Below are 24,718 nucleotides of genomic sequence, written 5' to 3' on the forward strand. Positions count from 1 at the left end.
AGTTCCATGCCAAACCAGGGGGCTGTGGGGTGGGCTGACTGTCTGTCTCAATCAATTGCAGACCATCCATGGTAAATCCCGCAGGTCCAGGAATCTCCGTAAACCACGCCATGTAACCAGCCGGTGGAGAGAGATCCTGAAGACCAAGAGGTGGATGGGGAGATTCCTAGGTCATCGCAGGCAAGTAAGTCATCTACTAGTGCCACGACAAGCTGAGAGAATTCCCCACCCCTTGAGGTCAGACCAGATCCTCGCTCCAAAATGCACTTTCAGTTTAGAGAGACACCGGCTTCTTTTAAAAGGGACCAGTGGAACGATGACTCCCTAAAGTTTGCAAAAAATGCAAACACATCACCCCATGCCACAGGGTCCCCACTTTGTGATTGAAAATGACCCATTATATCGAGTAGCAGAGCATTGGGGGGGAGGTGCGGAAGTTGCTGTTAATCCCACAAACCTACCGGCAGTAGGTCTGTGAATTGGCATATGCCCACCTCCTAGGAGACCATTTGGGCACCGAAAAGACATGCCACTGTCAAAAGAATGAGTCACAGACATCATGAAGGTTTGGGGCAGCCACCTATATATTGTTATAAGGCTGTAAAATTGAATTAAATTGAACAGAGATATTCACAGATTCAAGTCCAAAACAGAACTGATGTTATTGAGGTTTATTGAGGGAAGATGGCTGCTTTAAAGGACAGTAAAGGAAATAATGTCATCTGGGCCCGAACCGGAAGTGATGTTGTCGGTGGCACCAGTACCCTGCAAGAGATTGAGAAAGACAGTGAGCGGACCCTGCCGCCCCCTTGTCTGGCGTGGAATTGCTATCATTTAGGGCCTTCAGCTTCAATATATATATATATATATATATATATATATATATATATATATATATATATATATATATATATAAAGTGGAACCTCAGTTCATGAATGTCTCGGAACACATACAAATCGGTTTATGACCAAAAAGTTCGCCAATCTTTTTCATCTGTTCACGACCACAGACTCGGTATATGAACAAGCCAGTTTCCCTTTCGGTTTGTGCGCGCCGATGATTTCCACACGTGTTCAGTCACTCCTTGTGCATTCCCTGTGTAGTAAGAGAAAGAGAGAGAGACACACACGATAGATACGCGCACGCCAGAGGGAGAGACACACACACACACACAAGAGAGAGAGAGAGAGAGACACGACTTGTTTTTAAAGAGACAGGTCCAAGCATTGTTTTAATCTTGTTGCATTTGATGAAGACTTTTTTCTATTGGATTTTAACTTCCACTTCTGTGGATCAGTGATCGGTTCGTAGCATGCATTGTTGCAATGTTCCTTTTCTTGGTGGTTTATTAAATTAAGGATTTTTCAAATGTAAATTTTTTTTCCTGTGCTTAAAAAAAGTGTTTTTAGCGAGCAGTTCATAGCGCTACAACGCAAACTCTTGCAGTGTTAGTTTTCTCTGTTGTTCGAGGTTTTTTCAGTGTTATTCAATGTTTTTACTTTTAGTTTACTATACGCTATGCATTCTATGGTATAGTTAACTATATTTATGCTTAAAAATCTTTTTTTTATACTTAAAAAGTATATTTACATACAGTTCGTACGGTCTGGATCGGATTAATTTACGGATGTATTTACATACAATCCTATGGGGGAAATTACTTAGGTTCACGACCGAATCGGTTTATGACCAGAGTTTTGGAACGAATTATGGGTGTGAACCAAGGTTCCACTGTATATATATATATATATATATATATATATATATATAGTGAAGAAAGAATTAGAGACAGTACACTCATAAAGATTTGGGGTGGAAGCCCCGTATAGTATATGGTCCAGTGCAGCCTTTCCAGACTGATACATTCAATAAATGAATCAAACAGAGGACCACATTTTGGGAGGTGAATGGATTTTTATAGTGAAATGGCAGGAAATTAGATACAGAGAGAATTCTGGGAAAGCAGAAGGTCGGAAATTTGAAAGTTGAAGCTGGAAGTGCACTCTTCAGGTGAAATCGAAAGTAATGCCTTTGTTATTTTGTGTGTGAGATTGTCTGCCAGTCTTCAAAACAGTGCGTTTACTCTTCTGTTTTTGTGTTGAATAAGAGAGAGACATATTATTGCCTTGTACAAAGCCCGCTTTCTTTGTGTTATCACGCTTTGTTGAGCCCGTCAGCTGCTCCCTAAGTGCGCGTGTGTGACTATATATACATATATATGTAGCTAGGATATAGCGGGTTGGATAATGGATGGATGGATGGATATATATATATATATATATAAATGACATCTAATAACATCTTATAGCTCGTAATTAAAGTTATGTGCAGGAGTTATTCGATTATGTTAAGTATTGCTAAGAATAAATATGTATCCATATGAATATCACAGTTTTTTGGATTCAATTTGGTGTGTTCATATGTATATTAATTTTTATTTACTTGCTTAAAACATAATACGAGCCTTGTTCTGACATTTTGTGCATTCCATTGAACTGTATTTTAATTAGAAGGATTACTTTTCATTGTAGTGTACTTTAAGAGATTAGATGGACCTCGACAAAGAGTTGAGGTACCACTCGGCGAGTCTATATAATAGAAAAGCAGAAAAACAAACAATAATTGCAAAGAATGTCTTTTCAGACGTAAATTCCACAGTGAAGTGATCTCAGAATGGCAGAACTTCCGCTAATACGTCCTTCCAGCAGGAAAAGGTGGGTCCAGGTGGATGGACACTGAAAATAAAGACAGAGATGTTACAGTCGTCAATCATCTTGTCTGCAGAAAGAAGAAGAGAGCATGTATTAGAACACAGCAGCGGGTAATTACAATCACCAGAGCCCTAAAGCTGGTCCCCTATGCAAATGCGCATGACAGTTCATAAAGGATTGCATGCAGTATTATTTCAGTAATTATTACAATGTTTTAATATTTCAAATACCGTAGATCCCGGAATATAAGCCGACTTGGTATATTAGCCGACCCCCTTCTCTACCTACTAAATTACATGTATTTGCCGATGACCGGTATTTAAGCCGACCCCCTTCTCCAAGCAAAATTTTCAAAATTTCCTTAAAAGTGTCTCTTCAGGTATATTTATCATGTTTTTCGGTGAGAATTTGAGACTGCCGGTATTTTTGATGGAAACCAGGAAGTGATTGCGGAGAAGTTTGGTAAAATGAAACCTTTGTGTTGAAACTATATACGTAAATACGGTACATCGGGTGGATTTCCGGAGACTCGTTATAAATTTGATCAACTTAAATACGCAATACAGTGGACCCTTGACTTAATACCTTAATTTGTTCGCGAAGACTAACCCATAATGCGTTCCGATCCTCCCACTGCAACACTTACTTAACCTTTTCATAATAAAAAAGGGTTGTATAATGTGCATAATTTACCAAAACACCAATAGATTTTCTAATGTGCTAACCAAAAAGTTATAAAAAGTACCTAGCCTACCATAAGTAGGCTAGATTAAGCAAGGAGCATGGCGGCGCGCATGGTCGCAGCGGCTCAGGGCTCTCCTTTTCAGTGCCCTTTTTTTTTTGCTTGTTTGTGCACGATCGGTTCGGCGAACATCCACTACACCCGTCAGAACCTTATAGACATCGGTATCCAGAGCCAGACATCTGTTTCGAGTGTTTTTCATCACACGCACAAAATCCCAGACAACATAGCGAGACCAGCGGGCTCTCCATGGATTGTTGTCGGGTCTAGAAGACGACACAGATGGTTTTAGTGGTAGATCACTGCAATGACCGAAATTACATCTACAAACACATGTATCTGGGCTCCGACTGATGCTTACTAACGCTCTCGGTTGTTTGTTTACAATCGCGCAAACGGATACACGTGACCGCATTCGGGTTATAACGCAAGATGTTGGTCGTAAATGAAAACAAAAATTTTTATTTTAAACTTCCCGATAATCTATACTAATAAAAGGCAAAGCCCTCACTGACTGACTGACTCACTGACTGACTCATCACTAATTCTCAAGTTCCCGTGTAGGTAGAAGGCTGAAATTTGGCAGGCTCATTCCTTACAGCTTACTTACAAAAGTTGGGTAGGTTTCATTTCGAAATTCTACATGTAATGGTCATAACTGGAAGCTATTTTTCTCCATATACTGTAATGGAGTTGAGCTGGATGGCCGTGGGGGGCGGAGTTTCAGTAATCACGTGAACTGACTGTCAACACAGTACATAGAAAACCAGGAAGAGCTCAAAAAAGTGCTGAACAAAACATGCATTATATAATTGAGAAGGCAGCGAAACAATAAGAAGCGAGCGAGTGACATATACAACCATATTCATGAGTGCTGCTACTTGAAACAAAGCACGTGTAAACCTAAAGTTTAAATTAAGTTCATAGACAGGCTGCCGCTGGTGTTTGTAATTTAGTGCCTGCCCATATAAGGCCGTCCGTCAGCGGCAATCCAGTAGAAACACTGTCCCAAAATATTCACGGGTGAAGGACTGTGCTTATGCAGAGGAAGATGAGATGGTCAGGGTGGTGTTTGGCACAAACTCAGCGAAACTGCGAGAGAAACGTTTAAGTGCCGGGTCTTAGCTGACATTACATACAGCCGTGGACATCACACGAGATGGCACTAGCACAGCTGGGAACCTTTGATGCAAGAACACCAAGCGGCTCATATGAACTGACGCAGTGCACAGACAAAAAGCAACAGTTCCAAAGAGTGCCGAACAAAAACCGAATTACAAAATTGAGAAGGCAGCAAAAAAATATAAAGCGTCTGATACATACAAGCATATTCATAAGTGCAGCTACTGCGGAAACAAAGCACACGGTGGAAAAAGTGAATGTCCCGCTGAAGGAAGACAGTGTAAAAATAAACCCATGCATGCAGTGTGTCACATCTCAGATAAAGAGGAAGACGAGCTGTTTATTGATGCAGTAAGAAATGAATCGATGAATGAAACCTCTTATCTTTACAACGATTGACAAACACGGAATGTAACTTGAACACAACACATCCTACAAATACGACCCTGATTGAAACAAATAATGATAATCAGATCCTTGATGACAGCAACACTCAATAACACTCACAAAACAATTACTGTATATTGACAATCATGTTACGTTATTTTGAAAATGTTCCCTTTTCTTTTTCATAACTTCTTTAACACACTACTTCTCTGCTGCGAATATATATATATATACCCCGATCTACATACTCTCAAATAGACAAGCCCCACGCCGTGGCGCAATCGTAGAGGCTTCGCTTCTAGCGCCGACATCTGAGGTTGGATTCCCGAGAGGGGTTGTATTGTGTATGTACGCGTGCTTCCCGATTCATTTTAACCTCGCATCTCCTTGGTTTGGGACGTATGAAAAAATATGCTGTTAACGCAGAATCATGTTACGTTATTTTTAAAATCATTCCTTTTCTTAGCACAAGCACAGATGAGAAGCTTCGATGCATGTATTCCATAACGCGTTAAAAATAACGCATTTAACCAATTCCAAGCAAAGGGGAACTTTTGTCAATGCATGATTTCCTGGTACATCGATTACACTGATGCACACATCACAGCTACAAAAATGTTAGAGTTCGGAATGAAGTGTGTTCCTACGACTGATCGGAGGAAAATTTCATTTCAAAAAACTACCCGAGCAAAGCCTTGATAAAAGCATGGTTTTGTGCACACTGAAAAGCAAGCAAAATTAGATGCATTACAGAAAGCGGACTTTGTGGCTCTTACTGGGGATCATTGGACTTCCGTGACCGTTAGTAATTCTAATTATATCTAATTACAAAATGTTCAATGATCACACTGTTTTAGCCTAATGTACAAAATTATTTTGGCTAAGGTTACTCAGAGTTTAAAGATTAAGTTGGTCAAATTACCTTTTATGTTTCTGACTTATTTTTTTAAGAAGAAAAACTGCACTTTATGTTGAAATTTTGGTTATTATTATTTTTATTATTTAAAGACAATACCATTCTGAAAATGTACTTAAACTACCACTTTGTTTTTAAGTCTGCCCAATTTTAACCAGGGATGATATTTTTGTTTCTGTTTTAAATTCAAATGTAGTTTAAATGCATTTTTTTTTTCAGAAATTAAAGGAGCTTGAGTTTACAATATTCATGTCCATGTCTATTATTTGATTCTGTAGCCCACTAAAACCCTTTTAAATTAAAAAAAATTTGCGATTTGGGGCAAATTTACGTGTAATGATTACATACGATTAATCAAGATTAATTATTACACAGCCTCTAATTAATTGGATTAATTTTTTTAATCGATTCCCACCCCTAATATATATATGTAGATTTGTATATATGTGTGTATATACAGTATATATGTAGATATGTATATGTGTATATATGTATATATACGTGTGTGTGTATATATATATGTGTATATATGTATATACAGTATATTTATATGTATATGTATATGTATGTTTGTATATATATATGTATATATATATATATATGATGTGTATATATGTTTATATATGTGTGTGTGTGTGTCTGTGTGTATATATATACCCGAAGCGCGGGTATTCTGCTAGTCTATACTAATAAAAGACATAATAATAATAAAAGCCCTCACTGACTCACTCACTCACTTTCTCCCTCCCATTTCGAAATTCTACGCCTAATGGTCATAACTGGAAGGTATTTTTCTCCATTAACTGTAATGGAGTTGAGCTGGAAGGGCGGAGTTTCGTGTGACATCATCACGCCTCCCACGTAATCACGTGAACTGATTGTCAACGCAGTGCGTAGAAAACCAGGAAGACCTCCAAAAGCGCTTAAGAAAACATGCATTATATAATTGAGAAGGCAGCGAAAAACAATAAGAAGCGAGCGAGTGACATATACTACCATATTCATGAGTGTTGCTGCCTCGGAAAGAAAGCAAGGTGTAAACCTAAACTTTAAATTAAGTTCATAGACAGGCTACCACTGGCGTTTCACATGCCCACAGGTAATGCGGGATACAAGTTTAATGAGAGGACGCAGGATATAAACGAGAGTTTTGATCACTTTGTAACTAAGTTAAAATTGTAGGTGAAGGGGTGTGCTTATGCAAATTCCGAGAGACTGTGTTTGTGGGGGATTGACAGTTAAGGCGGGTGGGGGAGTCACGTCATCATCTCCCCGCCCATTCATCTAATTTCGGTCTGAGCTGAGCTCAGCTAATGCCGTCTTCGAAGCAACTTTGTCAGACTGCCACCAAATACTCACAGAAAAATCCACAAGTTAATACACACGCTGTCTCTATAGAGTTTCTCCACACTGAATCCTCCAGGCACTACTTACAAAAGGTCACATTGACAATCGTGTTACGTTATTTTTAAAATCTTTCCTTTTCTTAGCACAAGCACAGCTGAGAAGCTTCATGCATGTGCTCCATAACGCTAAAAATAATGCATTTAATCACACTTTGCATTACAAGCAAAGGGGAGCTTTTGTCAATGCATGATTTCCTGGTACTGTACACCGATTACATTGATCAGCGCATCCCGATTCATTTTACCCTCGCACCACCTTAGTTTGAGAAGAAGTCTGAAAAAATATGAGGTTAACACAGAAAAACATCACCAATTCAAGCTTTATGAATAATCGATTCGCCATCAATAATTGTTTTGGTAAAGCCATCCTCCTTCCATTTTATAATTTTTCCGCCAATAGCCATGATTAAATGAGCGGTAAATAAAGTAAGAGCAAAGCGAGGGTGACTTATTTAGGCAGGCATATATATGACAGCAACACTCATGACAATGTCAATCATGTTACGTTATTATTAAAATGTTTCCTTTTCTTTTTCATTACTTCTTTAACACACTACTTCTCCTGCGAGCTGGGATTTTGCTATATATATAATATATGAATGACCTCCAAAGAGCGCTGAGACTTTTGATATCATGAGCGTGTCTGCAAAAACTGTGGTCTCCTGCCCAGCAAAAGTCGAGCAGCCAGCGCGCGTGCATAGCTGTGCCGGCCTTTGAGGCGCTGACTGCGCTTCTGCCTTAAGTCAAAGTGAGCACTTTTAATTTTTTTCATCCTCCCCCTGCGCTATAGCCCAGACAAGTGCAAACACGGGACCCCTTTTCTACACCACGGAAAAATAATATTAAGGCGATTCACACTTTCTTTTGCACGTATACGATTATGAGGTCCTCACCTCGGATTATGAAAACACGCACACGAGTGGAGGACTGACAGTGCCATCACAGCTGATTAATGGCAGGGACGTCTCACCAGTCTACACAAGACCCACCGTGACTGTCCCCAAACGGCGATCATAACGTCAGCGAACACATCTCTCTATACTATATAAAAGAAAAAGGCAACTTTCCTTTCTTTACACCTTTTTCCTTTTATCCCAAACCAAAGCCTTTCTCTCTTAACACTGCAGAGGACACAAAACTAATTTTCTTTAAATGCGGTAAGGCACATTACCAGAGGCACAAATTTGAGCGTTCACATAGAAAATGTAATTTCTATACCACAGCCGTCGTGTAGCGCCTTTCAAAAGGGATCTACTACCGAGAGATGATCCATATACATTTTAGCTGCTGTTAGTTACTTACCTGTTGTGTTACACAGTCTTTAAAATGTAGTTTACCTGAAACCACTCCAGTAGTGCTCAATGTACCTGTACTTCTTAAAACGTTAATGTTTTACTGTTTAATAACTTATAGACTATATTTTATTATTTTTCCCTTGCACTCAGTGACCAAAGCTATACACACACATATAGACACATACAAACATACACACAAGTATATGTATGTGTATATATATATGTATGTGTATATATATATATATATATATATATATAAACACACACACACCTATCTACATTATATATATATATATATATATATATATATATATATATATATATACACACACACACACACACACACACACACATACATACATACACACATATATATAATTTGTGTGTGTGTATGTATGTATGTATGTGTATATATGATGTAGATAGGTATGTATATATATATATATATATGTGTATATGTAGATATGTATATAGATATGTAGATATGAAGATATGTATGTGTATATATATGTATGTATGTGTGTGTGTGTGTGTGTGTGTGTGTGTGTATATATATGACAGCAGCAATCCAAGCTGTGAGAAAACACTAAAAGGAGGCGTGTCAGACGTTGTGGTACATTTTCTGATGCAGCTAGACGAAAAAACTTTGTGACGCTGCCGCTATACACAAAACAATTACTTTGACAATCATGTTACATTATTTTTAAAATGTTTCCTTTTCTTTTTCATAACTTCTTTAACACATGACATCGCTGCGAAGCGCGGGTATTTTGCTATATATATATACTAGCAAAATACCAAGCTCGCAGCGGAGAAGTAGTGTTAAAGAAGCAATGAAAAGAAAAGGAAACATTTTGAAAATAACGTAACATGATTGTCAATGTAATTGTTTTGTCACTGTTGTGAGTGATGAGTGTTGTTGTCATATATATATATATATATATATATATATATATACACATATATATATATATATATATATATATATATATTTACACACACACATAAACATATATATATACATATCTATACATACACATATATATATATACATATATACACATACATATATACACACATACATACATACACACACATATATACACACATATATACATATATATACATATACTACATATATACACACACAGCTATTTCAGATCAGTGCAATACGCTGCTTGTTAAAACGGATGACACCCGCTCTTACGTGCAAGTCTGCGTGGATATTATGAACTATCGTATTTGTTCAAGTTCTATTTAAATTTTAAATAGAAGGAATTTTTATTTAGTCGACAGAAATATCTTTGGTAGGAATGGTAAAACAGACAGGAATATTATTCTGAATAAATCAACTCAAACCTTAAACAACTTATAATATTTTGCTCTCCATAAAAATATATCCTGTCTAAATTATACAAGTTAGAAATAAAGTAAACGTTAAAAGAACAAACATTCAAATTTCTTTACTCTTATGTAATTTTATATAAAAATAAACTTAGATTTTAAATATCCCAAAAGATTTTGCTCTCCATAAAAATATATCCTGTCAAAATTATACAAATTCAAATATGAACATGCTGCATAACAAAACCTGGAAATATAAATAAAATGTGTTCCTTTCAGCAATAACAAATCAAATCATTCAGTTGTCTTTGCTCATATGTCATTTTAGAGCTGGACGCCTGGCATCTTTTTGGCAACAAGTTCGTTTCTGTTTGGTGTGAGGTTCTGTGTTGTGGAGATTCTCAGGATGGATTGCAGGTGCTCATCAGTGAGGCGACTCCTGTGTGCTGTTTTGTTAGTCTTTATCACTGAGAAGAGCTTCTCACACAGATATGTGCTACCAAACATGCACAAGGTTCGAGCCGCATGTAGACGGACTTTTTGTTCTTCAAAGTCACCAAAGCGCCGTGCTCAACTCAGTGCGCCAGTTTATCAGCAAAGTGCGATTTGGGAACACCGTAGTGACGACTTGGTTTAACATTACTTGGCAACAGGGAAAGTGGGGCAAATTGCACTGGTGCATTTGTGTCTCCCATAAAAGCAGCTTCACTTGAAATCACTTTGTGATTGTGCACGGTAAAACGTCCGCTGAAGTGTCAGATTCTTATTTAATTCTTCTGCTTTCTGTATCTTCTGCATTGCATTCAGGTTACCCTGATGTTTTGTCTCATAGTGCCGCCTTAGATTAAATTCTGTAATTACAGCCACATTAGCTCCACAAATGAGACACACGGGTTCAGTAAACATATACTCAGCCTCCCATCGGTTTTAAAGGCTCTATTTTCAGAATCAACTTTTCTCTTCAGCATCGTGTGAGCTAGCTTCGCAATAACTTGCAGCATCATAAGCTAGACTTGATTAACGGTAAGTGTTGGCAAGGCAGCTGAAGCGCTGCATTATGGGATCTGTAGTTTATTGTGTTACCAGCGCTTCATATACCCGGCCATTAATAACAATAATACAGTATATAAAATGATCTCGGGGCGGATATAATTACACGGGCGGATGTGGCCCGCGCCCTTGAGTTTGACACATATGGACTAAATAGAACTTGAAAAGATATATTTTTTCAAATGTGATCGCGCAATTCAGATAGAGTTGACGCACTACAGCCTGCATGCCTCAATAAGTCATCCTCCCTCGCTCTTACTTTTTACCGCTCATCTAATGAATACACTGAGTATGGCTTTACCAAAACAATCATTGATGGCTAATAAAGTATCCATTATTCGAGTATGTAGATCGGGTATATATATACATATATATATACCCGCGTATCGCAGCGAGAAGTAGTGTGTTAAAAAGCTAGAAAAGAAAAGGGAACATTTTAAAAATAACGTAACATGACTGTCAATATACAGTATTTGTTTTGTGAGTGTTACTGAGTGTTGCTGTCATCAAGGATTTGATTATCATTATTTCTTTCAATCAGGTTCGTATTTGTAGGATGTGTTGTGTTCAAGTTACATTCCGTGTTTGTCAATCGTTGTAAAGATGACAGGTTTCATTCATCGATTCGTTTCTTACTGCATCAATAAACAGCTCGTCTTCTTCTTTATCTGAGACCTGACACACTGCATGCACGGGTTTTTTACACTGTCTTCCTTTAGCGGACATTGACTTTTTCCACCGTGTGCTTTGTTTCCGCAGTAGCTGGATTTATGAATATGCTTGTATCAGACGCTTCATATTTTTTGCTGCCTTTTCAATTGTGTAATTCGGTTTTTGTTCAGCCTCTTTGGAACTGTTGCTTTTATCTGTGCACTGCGCCAGTTCACGTGAGCCGCTTGTGTACATGCATCGAAGGTTCCCAGCTGTGCTGGTGCCATCTCGCGCTATGTCCATGGCTGTATTTAATGTTACCTTAGTCCTGGCACTTAAAACTTTCTCTCGCAGTTTCGCTGAGTTTGTGTCAAACACCACCCTGACCATCTCATCTTCCTCTCCATAAGCACAGTCCTTCACCCGTGAATATTTAGTGGAGTTTGCTATTGGATTGCCGCTGACGGACGGCCTTATATGGGCAGGCACTAAATTACAAACGCCAGCGCAGCCTGTCTATGAACTTAATTTAAAGTGTAGGTTTACATCGTGCTTTGTTTCAAGTAGCAGAACTCATGAATATGGTTGTATATGTCACTCGCTCGCTTCTTATTGTTTCGCTGCCTTCTCAATTATATAATGCATGTCTTCCTGGTTTTCTATGTACTGCGTGATTACGGGAGGCGTGATGATGTCACACTAAACTCCGCCCCACGGCGTTCAAGCTCATCTCCATTACAGTAAATGGAGAAAACAGCTTCCAGTTATGACCATTACGCGTAGAATTTCGATATAAAACCTGCCCAACTTTTGTAAGGAAGCTGTAAGGAATGAACCTGCCAAATTTCAGCCTTCTACCTACACGGGAAGTTTGAGAATTAGTGATGAGTGAGTGAGTGAGGGCTTTGCCTTTTATTAGTATAGATATATCACAGCGACACTCATAACAGTGACAAAACAATTACATTGACAATCATGTTACGTTATTTTCAAAATGTTTCCTTTTCTTTCTCTTTCCTTCTTTAACACTACTTCTCCGCTGCCAAGCGCGGGTATATATATATATATATAGATAGATAGAGATATATATATATATATAGATAGATATGAAAACAACATATATGTATATATATATAGATAGATAGATAGATAGATAGATTTGAGAACAACACTCATATCAATGACAAAACAATTACATTAACAATCAAGTTACGTTGTTTTTCAAATTTTTCCTTTTCTTTTTCGTACCTTCTTTAACACACTACTTCTCCGCTGCGAAGCGCGGGTATTCTGCTAGTCAACATATAAATTTAATTTAGGTCTCTGAGATAAGCAGACTACCCCAATATAATCATAAAATGTTATGCAATCGAAATATACATTAATCATTCATAAACATAAACCCATGATTCTTATTTACTTTGTCCATGCCAGCATAAGCAGAGAATGTAACGTCACTTTCTGCTCAAGATGTTTGTCAAATGAGAACTTTTTAGCAAGCCAGAAGCAAACGTGAGGAGATGCATCAATCAGTTCATAGATTGCAATGAACAGCAAGCAATGACATTTGCCAAGTTTTAATGCAAGTTTTAAAGGAAGCCCATTTGAAAGACTTGTGGCTTGTAATTAATTGGTCCTTAGTAGTGTATTAAAATCCTGGTGTTACATTCTTTTTGACATGTTGTTTAGTTTTATTTTGTCATGTGTGTGTCACCTATGCTACTCCAGTCAGAGGATTATTATCAGTAGTAGTTGTTTTTCTTGTTATTTTATGAAAAATGGAGAACTACAAATAAACGTTTCAAGCAAAGAATTTTACATTGATTTTTGTTGTTACAGTATACCAAATAGCACAACTTTTCCCTATGAACAAAAAATGGGGGACAAAAAAAACTGAATCTTTCAATACCAGTAAAAATCTCTAAACTCAGACTGCTGATGTTGAAAATGATTGGCTATCGAGTGCGGCTAATTTTTATTATTTGTGTTGTAGCCTGTGATTTTTGACTCCACCATTGTTTATGACAAGTTGGTGCCCCATTTGGTGGACCTGTAAAACTGATCTGCAATAAACTGGAGTCCAGATGAGGGTGTATTCCCTTCATTTGCCCGTTACTCTGTTGACAGATATTAACTCCCTATAGGCCAGATTATTAAAACATAAAAGATGGCAGAGGAAAATGAGAGAGTGAATTAGACTCAAAAATCCTGAAACTCATACAGAGTTACTAGCAGAAAAAGATAGGAACTCCTCATCAGCTTTTGGTTACTTTATTTGGTGTTTAAGTGGAGTGAATGTGTTTCCTGTCTTGTGACCAAAGCTACCGAGATAGTTTCTAGCCCCACTATGACTGTGAACTGGGTTGAGTGAGTTTAAAAATGTTATGGTATAGTTTTTTAGTACTTTCTATCCAGTCTTATTTATTGAGCTTTTTCTAATGTTTTCTTATGAATATTTGCAAAGTGCTTTGGGCAAGGGAAAGATGTCGTATAATTAATGTATTATTATTTTTATTGGTTTCCTCATACTATACATCAGTAATGGGTAAAATCCAGTTGTGTGAGTTAGCAGTTTTGTGGAGACAATAAATGCAGGGCTATATAAGACCAGCTGTGAAGACACCTATAAATATTTATGTACATCTGTTGAACCATTAAATACAGTCATGGAATGGTCAAGGAAATATAAATAAGTGAGTAAGCATGTGTGTTGCAGGGTACTGGAGAAAGAGTATTCTCAAACAACCTTTCTTTGACACCAATTTCTATATACCATTCACAAACCCTAGGCAATTCATCTATATTGAACAACAACATTTATTTATATAGAACATTTTCATACAAATGATGTAGCTCAAAGTGCTTTACAAGATGAAGAAACAAATGTTTATAAAAAATAAAAACATAAAAGTAAGATTAGGCAATTCTAAACAACCAAGACAAAGTAAGGTCCGATGGACAGAAAAAACAGAAAAAAACTTCAGAGTGCTGGAGAAATAAAAACAAAATCTGCAAGGGTTCCAAGGCCAACAGACCAATTGCGGAGCCATGGCAAAAATGATAATTCAATACATACTGTAAATGGTATATCAGGGTTACACTAAAATGTAGTTCTGAGAAAGCCATATTAAAATAATGAGTTTTTAGCAGTTTTTTAAAGTGTTCCACTGTATTAGCCTGGCGAATTTCTATTGGTAAGCTGAACACTTGTGAGCCTTGATGTTAACTGAATTCAAATAAAGGAGTTTTTTTTTATTAAACACAGGATCTTCACAAATGAATAAGATAAACTTCCACAACCACAGATAATAAATTGCTCTCCTTCCACTCTTCCAAGTGAGTGTCACCCTTTGCCTCACATCTTCCAGTGCCAGCATATTGCATTCAGGTAACACTTCTGGGTAAGGCAGAACCTTATAAATTAAGGACCCAGTAAGGCTACCCACTGGAATTACAATTCCTATGTCGTCCTGCGGGTGTGCACAAGGGAAATCTACCAAAGGAATGTTATCACCTAGTGTACTGGGGAAAGAGTTATTCTGGATAGACAGTCTCCCCTTCTTCATTCATTATGGCCAGGAAAGGCACCAGCAACCAATCCAGCCGGGATGCCTGTCCATCCTCGTTCATCCATTACAAACTCCTATTTGGGCAAGGGACCACCACCATTATTCTTGGCCGGGATGCCAGTCCACCCGTCTTGGCACCCACACATGGTTATTGTGTTAGTTGTAGAAAATTGGAAAAGAAGTGATGCTGTGCAATATCAGAATTGGCATTAAGTCTTGAAAGGAGAGCTTGACATTTGTAATAGAACAGTGTGCAGTGTAGTAGTAGCTTTGGTCCTGGAGAAACATGAATTCTACAGGTACACATTATATACCAGCTCTACTTAGTTTGTGATGGATGCGTTGTGACGCCATGTTTATCTACATTCCATGTTATCTGCTTGAATCCTGCATAACCAGATGTCTGATCTTTAAAAAATTGAAACTATTGCTGTTACTTAACCTCACACCTTACTTCTTGCCCCGAATGATGATGTTATTGCAGTTGTGTTCATATTTGCAGTAACTTGACTTTGAAGAGTATTTGTTGGAGGTGAAGTATGAAATAAGCTTTTGATCACCATAGTGCCATAATCAGCTTGTGACATGAACAGTTGGGGACATGATGAGCTGTCCATCAAGCCACTAACTATGAATATCCTCATGCATAGCAGATGGAGGGTTCTTGAAGAGACAATTACATAGATTTTGTGCAGTGCTGTGACAGGCGGTGGTCAATTATATTGACTGATCATATTTTTATGCAGTTCTGTCTTGACTCACTCAGCATGACACACTAAAGTTCCGGGGTGATGATAACAATTTTGGCCTTAATTGTAACCTGTTAGGCTGTTACATGATTACAAACTTGGCTACAATGAAATGCATCAGCCATTGTAGGTAAATGTAGGAAGAGGTAGATTTTTATGTTACTGGATTAGAGCCAGTTCAAGAAACTCTGGGCACAAGGCAGGAAACAACAGTCAGATGGCAGTCCTTGGCTCTGAATCATGTCTGAGAATGGTATGGCATGTACTGTATAAGACAGATGAGCTACAATACATTTGGCAGTGTGCAACAAAACAGTTAACTCAACCCACAGGTTGTACCTGGGATTTGGAATGAGACCACTGCTTGAGACTGGGAACTGATCTCAAAAATCGATTTTGTTTTCTTGAAATGTAAGAATAAGTTCTATATCGGGAACAGTATCAAATCAATTTTCTCATGTGGATTTTTTGGGAATAAATAGCAAAGGAAATTCTAGCACTGTAATAAGATGACAGAATAAAAAACTGAATGGATTAGTAACTGAACATTTTATTGTCTTGGTTTTTATTTATTTATTTATTTCTCTTATATTTTACTTGGCTGCTAAAACTACAACTCTGCATTGTTCTCTTTATTTAACTGAAACTGTATGAAAGTGCTAATAAACATTTGCTTATTTTCTAAACCTTTTAATTTTTACCTAGGTAGTACTAAATGTCCTTTTGAAAGTGACTATCAGGGTTCCAAGTACTCTGTGTGTGTGAGTGTGGATTTAAGTTTCTTACATGCAACCAATCTCTGTCTTCAGGTCTTTATAGTACTGATATTTTTTTATTGTTTTTTGTTGTTGTTATTATTGTTTCCGCCTTAAACCATTTGAAAGAATAATGTAAAATTTCAAAGGTGTTTTGATATGATTAGATGACAAAGACTTGCTCTGTCTAAAAGCCGTTGACATACTGCAAAATATGGGTATCCAAGGAGTGCTCAGTCCCCTTGAATGAGGCATAAATGTAATTGAAAGGATTATAATTGAAGTATTGTGGGGCACCCCGAAATACTGAAAATTGACCAATTAAATGACAGTAATTTAAAAAAATGAAAGCTACTGGTTTTTTTTTTAGACACTTTTGGCTTAGGCTTCATTTCCATTTCATTTACACCCTTAATCAGTGGGTTCAGCAGTAACTGGATTACAAATTGTTTAATGGGCTGGAGAGAAAGTGTACAGATGAGTGCAGAACAGGTACAGGCATGAAGGGACCATAAAGGGGTTATCCTTCGACTGTTACTGTCGCTAATTTATACTAATGTCATTGATTCAGGTAGAGTTAGTAAATCTGTGAAATATACAGGTGACACCACATGTAAATTATGAGTAAGCTGAAAACACTTTCAAAGCAACCTGCACAATTTCAGAAGTGAGAAAACATTTGGAATGTAATATATAGAAGATCAAAGTGCTAAATGCAGGCAAAAGAAAAATTATTAATAAATAAATTCTGTCCTCCAAGAGGCAAACTCGGGAAAGCGCCTTAGGTGTTAGGATATCATGTAAAACTGTAAAGTAGCAGGTGTCATGATGATCAGTTTTTTCAATACACTGTTAAGGCCAGATCTTCAGTACCATATGTAGTTCTGGACAGCACGCTACAAAAAAGGACACAGTGGCATTAAGCAGCATGCAGACTAACCAGGAGCATCCCATGGCTCAATGACCTGTACACTCTAGCCAGCTAAGTGAAATAAACTTCATAAGCAAAAAGACTAAATATAGAATGAATTTATGTGTTCAGGATCCACAAAGAAATTGATATGGCCTGTTGAGCAGAGTTATTTTAATAAAAGAGCAAATAACATCCATGTTCACGCTGGTGAAAATTAAGGGGAATCTAGAAATTGCTTCTTCACACAAAGGATTATAGGAATCTGAAACAAACTATTGAGATGTGCATTTGAAAAGGAAACCTTCTAGAGAGCTATGGAGACACCAAGGCCATCTTCTTCCTCTTAATTGTTTCCCACTTCTAATGTGGATTCGATATTTTATAGATTTCAACATGATTTTTACAGCTGAATGCCTTTCTTGACACCAACCATCCCCATTTATCCAGGTTTGGTACCAGCTCCAAAATGGAAGTTTGGTTTGGACACACCAGGATAGCTTAAATAAAGAGAGCTTCAAGGGCTACGTGGTTTTTATCTTCTTTGTAAAATGTATCATTTGGTCATCCTCCTGTTCTTGCATTATACTCCCTGCCTTTCTGTCCATATTACTTAACTTTGCTTAATTTTGTAAACCATATGCGTTAGACAGATATGCAAGTAAGAATTTCAAAACAGTTGCTACATTTTACTTTAACAAACTTTTACCAACTGCTACCTTCATTTTAACAAGCTTTACAAGCAAGAGGAGACTATTTAGTCTGTGAAGTGAACTATTTTCTTCATCTTTTATTGCCACCTCTTCTGCTTCTCTCAGTCAGGTGTCTACTTTTCACTTTTTTCTTGCCTCTGTGGCCTGCATCTACTCTTAAATGTTAATCATTGCCTCTTGCCACCTCTTTTGTTGAGCAGCATGTGGCATAATGGCTTAGTGCTGTTGCCTCATCAACTTAGCATTTTAGGTTACTGGTCATTCTCTGTGAGTGTGAGAATTTTCTCTAACATCCCCAGAAGTGTGTGTGTTAGGTTAACTGCTAGTTCCACATTGACCTGATGGTAGAGTGAACATGAGTGGGCCCTGTGATAGACTGACTGCCTGTCCATGGTGACCTCTTGATTTGCACCCATTTTTACTGGGCTATGAAGAGGGGTATATTTTTTTGTACTTTATCTTTACTGTTACCTTGTTTATACACTTATGGCCTTGTGCCCTCCCCACCCAAATTGTATGAAAGTTTGATAATGATTTGTCACTTCTGTTTCTTTTCTGTCACTTCTGACTCTCTCCCTGTGTCTTTTTGACTCCTCTTCCACGTCTGTGTCTCTCTTTCTGCTCATCTATATTACTCATTTTCTGTTTACACCTCTTGTGTCAATTAGTACCTTGCTTTCTCTTTTTGCCTCCTCCTGTGTCCCTGGGTGCAGTGTCCTCTCATTGACTCTTCATTTTCCTTGCCACCTGTTCCATATCTGTGTCTCTCTTTCTGCTCATCCATGTTAGTCATTTCCAGTTTACACCTCTTGTGTTGATAAGTACTTTGTTTTCTCTTTTTGCCTCATCCTGTGTCCCTGGGTGCAGTGTCCTCTCATTGACTCTTCATTTTCCTTGCCACCTCTTCCATGTCTCCATGTCTCTATCTCTTTACCCAGGTGACTCATTTTTTTCTTGCTGACTTTCATCTACACTGTCTTGCTGCCTCTGATTAGGAATTTCCTCAAGGTAATGTCTCTCTCTCAGCCACTCATCCTCCCTGAGAGGACATTGGTAGTATGTCTTGAACTCAAGGTCTTCAGTTTTCAGTACATCCTTCTTTGCCAGTTGCACTGAAGAGAAAGCTGCTTTGTAGCTGCCACCCGATTTTGAGTTCCTTTGTCACTATCCCCTCAAAGAATATCTTCCTTGCCTTCTCTGTCTCTCTCTTCCACAATGTTGTGTCTCCTCACCCTCTTGCTTTGTAATGTCTCTTTGATACCTTATCCCTATCTGTTTTAGTTCGTCCATGAATTTTCTTGTGATCTCTTGGGTTTCTTGCCACCTTGTGTCCACTCGTCTATGTCCATCATCTTCTCCTTCTGTCACGTTTTCTCTCTCAGTCTAGTGTCACATTACCACCTCTTTCTTATGTCTCTTTGCAGTCACTTCCCTGCCTCTCAGCTCCTCTGTTTATCCATGTTATTTATTTTTTTGTGTTGCTTGTCATCTTTCATTCACACACCTACTTACTGTCTGCTTCCTTCTGTGTCCTTTCAGTCTAGTGTCTCCACTTCTTGTCTTTTGTCTCTCTCTGGCATATATATCTTCTGTGTTCCTCGATGTCTGTCATGCATGTTACTTATTTTCTCTTCCTATCCTGCCACTTTACATTATGTACCTCATTTTCTCTTTCTGTTTGTTATTCTGTCTTTCTCATTTATTTGTGTGACCCCTGTTTTAATTTTGTCACATTGGGTCCTCTCCCCCCACTCTGCTATCAATTACTTTTTTAACTTGTGCGTGCCTTTTTACACCTCCTATTTTTTTTATTCTGCCCTTTTAGCATGTTGCTCTTGTTTGTCTTGCCCCATTTTCCCTAATATCTTTTATTCTGTTTGTCATGTTTGAAACTTCTGATGTTTCAATTAACTTTTTTGTGTCATACCCTGTGGTCTCTTTGTACAATTTTTTGCCCTTGTCTATTTATCCGAATTTCTTTTCATTTACTTTTTCACTCGCATTGAATTCTTTGACCAGAATTTCAGCCACACACGATTTCTCCAACTAGCACTCAGGGAAGCCTTACAATCCAGAGATTTCTGGCAGTGGCACCCAGATCTGTGTGTGTGTGAGTGTGTGTGCGCGCGCGTGCTTGCGTATCTGCGCGCACTTGCTCCCACGGCACCTCTCTCTGTGTATATCTGTGCGCGCTCACGTGTGTGTGTGTGTGTGTGTGTGTGTGGAGTTGGGGGATGCAGAATGGTTTATGAAAACGAGGCTAGGAGGGGGGTTACTGGGGGAGAGGGGAGGTGCTGTTTAGAAAAAAAAAATGAGGCAGGCTGGCTTTCAGTGGGGGTTGGGCAGGTTTTTCTGCGCTGTCTCTATGTGGTGTGCCTTTTCCTTTCTTTGTTTGACTGTTGACTGAAAAAAGGCAGAAAAGAGAGCGTGTGAGGGAGAAAGAAAGAAGGAGGAGAGCGAGGGGAGAGAGTGAGAGAGAGTGAGGGAGTGAGAGAGAGAGAGGGGCAAAAGGGGATAATAAGAAAGGAGAAAAGTGTAGATCAGCTGCGGTAGACGGAAAGCGAGGAGAATAAAAAATAAATAAATGTGACATTTCTGGAATTTCTCTTTTGGATTTTAACAGCCTTCTCCCGAGCCTTTGCATTCCAAGCAGTTTTTTTTCTTTCCTATGAAAAAAGATAAGGAGAAACCCCGGAAAGTAGAAGTTACTCTTTGGATTCGTCTTGGAAGGCTGAAGCCGATTCCCTTTCTTTTTTAAGGCATATTTTCCATGCACAATCACTTTGAAGGTATGTTAAATATGCAGAGCATAACATGACAAACAGTGAAATGTGCGAGGCGCTCCTGGCCCCCATACTCGACTCTGGGGGAATGGCTGTCGCCGTCGCTGCTGCTGCTGTGTTCGGGGCTTTTTTTTTTGGTCCGGCACTGTTCTTGATTTTGTGCAATTTGTATTCGTCTGAGTTTCTCTTTGTGTGTGTGGCAGTGTCCTCCAGCCTGCGAGCGAGCGTGCGTGCGTGCGTGCGTTCTTTGTGTATGGCATTCACTGTGCTCGGCGTACACAGCTAGACCTGGGAAGCGTCACACCAAAATAAGCACCCCTTGTGTACGTGTTTGCTCTAAGAATGCTTTGATGTCTTTCTTTTTCCTTGATCGATATTCCTTACTCATAATGAGATCACTGACTGTCTATATATGTGTGTCCCGCTGTCCTCTCCATTATCCAGCTGAGCGATCCTGTTTGGAGCAGTACAGTTGTGGGTTTAGATGTATGCCCAGAAGTTTATGGAAGGTGTGATGTTGCCGAGTCTGCTCAGGTGGTTGCTGCTATCTGGCTGGTCCGGCTGGTTAGAGGTGGGGGAGGTGGAGTGTGTGTCTCTCTTGTTGGCTTCATGAGGAAACTTGTGAGTTTGGTTATTTGTTTTGTGTCTGTTTAGCCCTTGGTGGACAGAGTTGTAATATTGTTTGGGGGGTGGAGTGCTGCTGAGTGTAGATAGCTGAACAATGGCGGTCTGTGCTGCTGATTTAAATGTACCCTATTCGCCACTCAGCTGGAGACACGCGGAGAAGTCTGAGCACCCCCAGTCTCCCCGAAATACCCTCCACCTTCGCTCGGTCCGGTGAAACTAGCTGTTGCTGATAGTGGGCGCCCCATTTAAAGACATTCATGCGAATGGACAACGACGATTTTTTTTCTTTTACAAAACAGCGTGGTTGAATAAAAGACTTGGACACAACTTAATTACTGGCTAGTCGGAGGAATCAAGAATGAAAGAATCTATTGATACACTAGAAATAAACATGGAGCTGATGTTCTTAATGACATACATAGCGTGGAAAAAAGAAGGGACACAGTACTTAAGTGTAGTAACAGCCATTTAAACACACTGTCATAAAAGGCGCTGTATCAATGAAGTGGTGGCATTCAATGATAAGTTGCGCTGAAAAGGTCAGTTCGAGGACTTTGAAAATGTACAACACAAAATTTTCAGTTCAGTTTATTTCAGTATGACGCTCTTAATTGAGTGCAGGCTCAATAAAATGTTTAATAACGCTGAAGTTTGGTTATAGGTCAAGAAGATTTTACTGATAATAGAAAGTCGCATAATAAAATACAGACAAAATGTTATTGTTGAAAGACACTATATGAAAAGAGGAAATGAACAACATGAATAATTATTTGGTGCTGTTCAGTAATTTGTTTTTATGCATCATTACAGGACAACATACTGTGCAATTAAAATAAGAGGTTGTTGTTAAAAGGCACACTATAAAATAATTATTCTAAAGTGGTTGTTTTCAACAGCATTTATTTTACAGAAAATTACACACATTTGATATGTACCTTTAAATTTAATAAACATTATCTGATATAACAGCCTGTGTCCCATGGCATGATTTTTGCTACATTTGAATATTATGAATCAGTTTGATTCTATATTAAGCAGAAATAATGTTTGTTATGGAAGGCACAGGATTGAGTAATGCCTGATAATATACAGTAGCCCTTCATCCCTGCACAGTCCAGGGTTTAAATGCCAGCCTACACACTCTATTTATCGAGATTTCATGGTTGGCACTTGATCTAAGGTGAGATTCCTTGCAACTAGGGTTACCTGCACTGCACCCATTGCTGCAATCATAAGCAATGTGTCTCTTTTGCCATGTATTTGAATATGTGTATTTTAAAAATAAAATGGAAAGTGTACAGTTTTTATTAAAAATCTATCAAGAAACAAACAACATATTGGTAAGATACAGATGTGATGCTCATTGAAAGCATGGTCATTGTTAGTATTTGCTATAAAAGGTACTGTATTAATTGCTGATTGGTAACATTCAACTTTAAATGACTGTTAATACTTACTGATATGTGTTACCGGGCTCTTTTAAAGTACTTGGAGAAGTTATTGTCATGAATGATACTATATTAAATAAAAACAAATTAATATGGACACTTATGTACAGGTAGTTATACTGCTGTGACTATTTTAAGACCTTTGAATTAGTGCCTGTCATAATTGGCCCTGCATAAAACAATTAAGAATTGGTCATTTTCAAGCCTGGGTATGAAGAATACAAAACAGGGAAAAAATATATTAAAATGTACACATGGGATTATAGGAAGAAATGGAGACATGATATCTAAGTATATATCTTATTTAGCAAGAAAGAAGTATAGTGCAACTGTTAGGTAGAACTGGTGACAGGTTCAAATGATATCTTCTGACCCTGATTGTTGCTTAAATTTTGCATGGTACACACAAGTTGTATGAATTTACATGTCTGAATTGTAAGAACTGTACTTGTAAAATGCTTTGTAGTAAAGTCACAAATTATAGTGTAAAACAGATATTAATTTATTGTTATTGATATTGTAGTTAATTTATGGAATTTTGCAAAATAAAATGTGTCAATGATATCCTTGAAGAATGATGATACTCCTTTAGATTCGTACTGCACCCAATACAGTGAATATATTTATAGTCAGGGTTATCTATTAAAATAACAAAATGCCTAGTTTATGCATTGCTGACAGCTTGTCTACCTCAACTGCAATAGCCTCCTAGAGTTTCCTAAAATAAAACGACTGGAATATATTAGTTACTGTATATCATTTTAATAACATTCTCAGAAGAAAGAACGAGTTGATATTCCAGTTTTGGTAAGTAAAGGAAATTTTTAAAGATAACCTGCACAAGTTTATATACTGTACATTGTCCAGCGTTCTGTATGTAAAGAATTATAAGAAAGAGGAAAGAGACGTGGGCGGGTGTATGAAGCCAGTTCATCTGGCTCGGTTTCTGCTGAACAGCTGGTCGATTCCACTCGAGGGGCGGAGATTGCTACTGTGCCCTGCGCTGCCCTTCTCTACTCGTACCGATGCTTCCTAATATTTTCCATGTGCTTTCCTGTTTAAGTGATGTGGGAAAACACTGACAGCATACCGATGGTAAATAATACATTTGTAAATTAATCATCTAAGAAAGCAGAAAATATTTTGCAATGCCAAGTTTAATCTCATCGGTCGATGTCTTGATATTATGAGTTGTTAGCCGTTAGAACATCTTAAATTATTAACAATGAGAGCTATGTGTCCGCGCATGTCTGCGGTTTGAGAACGCGGTTATGTGCGTGATTTTACAGCACAACTGTTACATGTGCACAGTAACTCATTCTCAACATGAGCAATGTAACTGCTGATTACAAAAGACTTGCTGTGCAGCTGCGGATATATACAAGAGGCGCGTAGGCGGAGTCAGTTTTCTTTTCTTTGCTCATTGGCCCTCCTTGCCGCTCTCCGCCCTTAGAATCAGTGTATGGCTCGCCGGTTTAAAGGGCTCTTTAAAGCTAGCTGGGTGTCAAATTTCTGTGATGTCACGAGTATCCTTTTTTG

General features: G+C 38.2%; 1 protein-coding gene across 4 annotated transcripts in view; it reads left to right on the forward strand.

Moving 5' to 3' along the window:
- kdm6ba (lysine (K)-specific demethylase 6B, a) overlaps positions 1-24,718 on the forward strand; it is a 392,876-nt gene that overhangs the window by 241,172 nt on the left and 126,986 nt on the right. Inside the window, exon 1 of one of the 4 annotated variants that reach the window (XM_039747184.1) lies at positions 20,628-21,110. The exons of the other annotated variants lie outside the window; for them this stretch is intronic. The gene's annotated coding sequence lies outside the window, so the exon portion shown is untranslated. Of the gene's footprint in view, positions 1-20,627; positions 21,111-24,718 lie in introns of those variants that run through there. 4 annotated transcript variants of the gene reach the window in all.

The sequence above is a fragment of the Polypterus senegalus genome, chromosome 3, assembly GCF_016835505.1.
Source record: "Polypterus senegalus isolate Bchr_013 chromosome 3, ASM1683550v1, whole genome shotgun sequence".
Classification (NCBI taxonomy): domain Eukaryota; kingdom Metazoa; phylum Chordata; class Cladistia; order Polypteriformes; family Polypteridae; genus Polypterus; species Polypterus senegalus.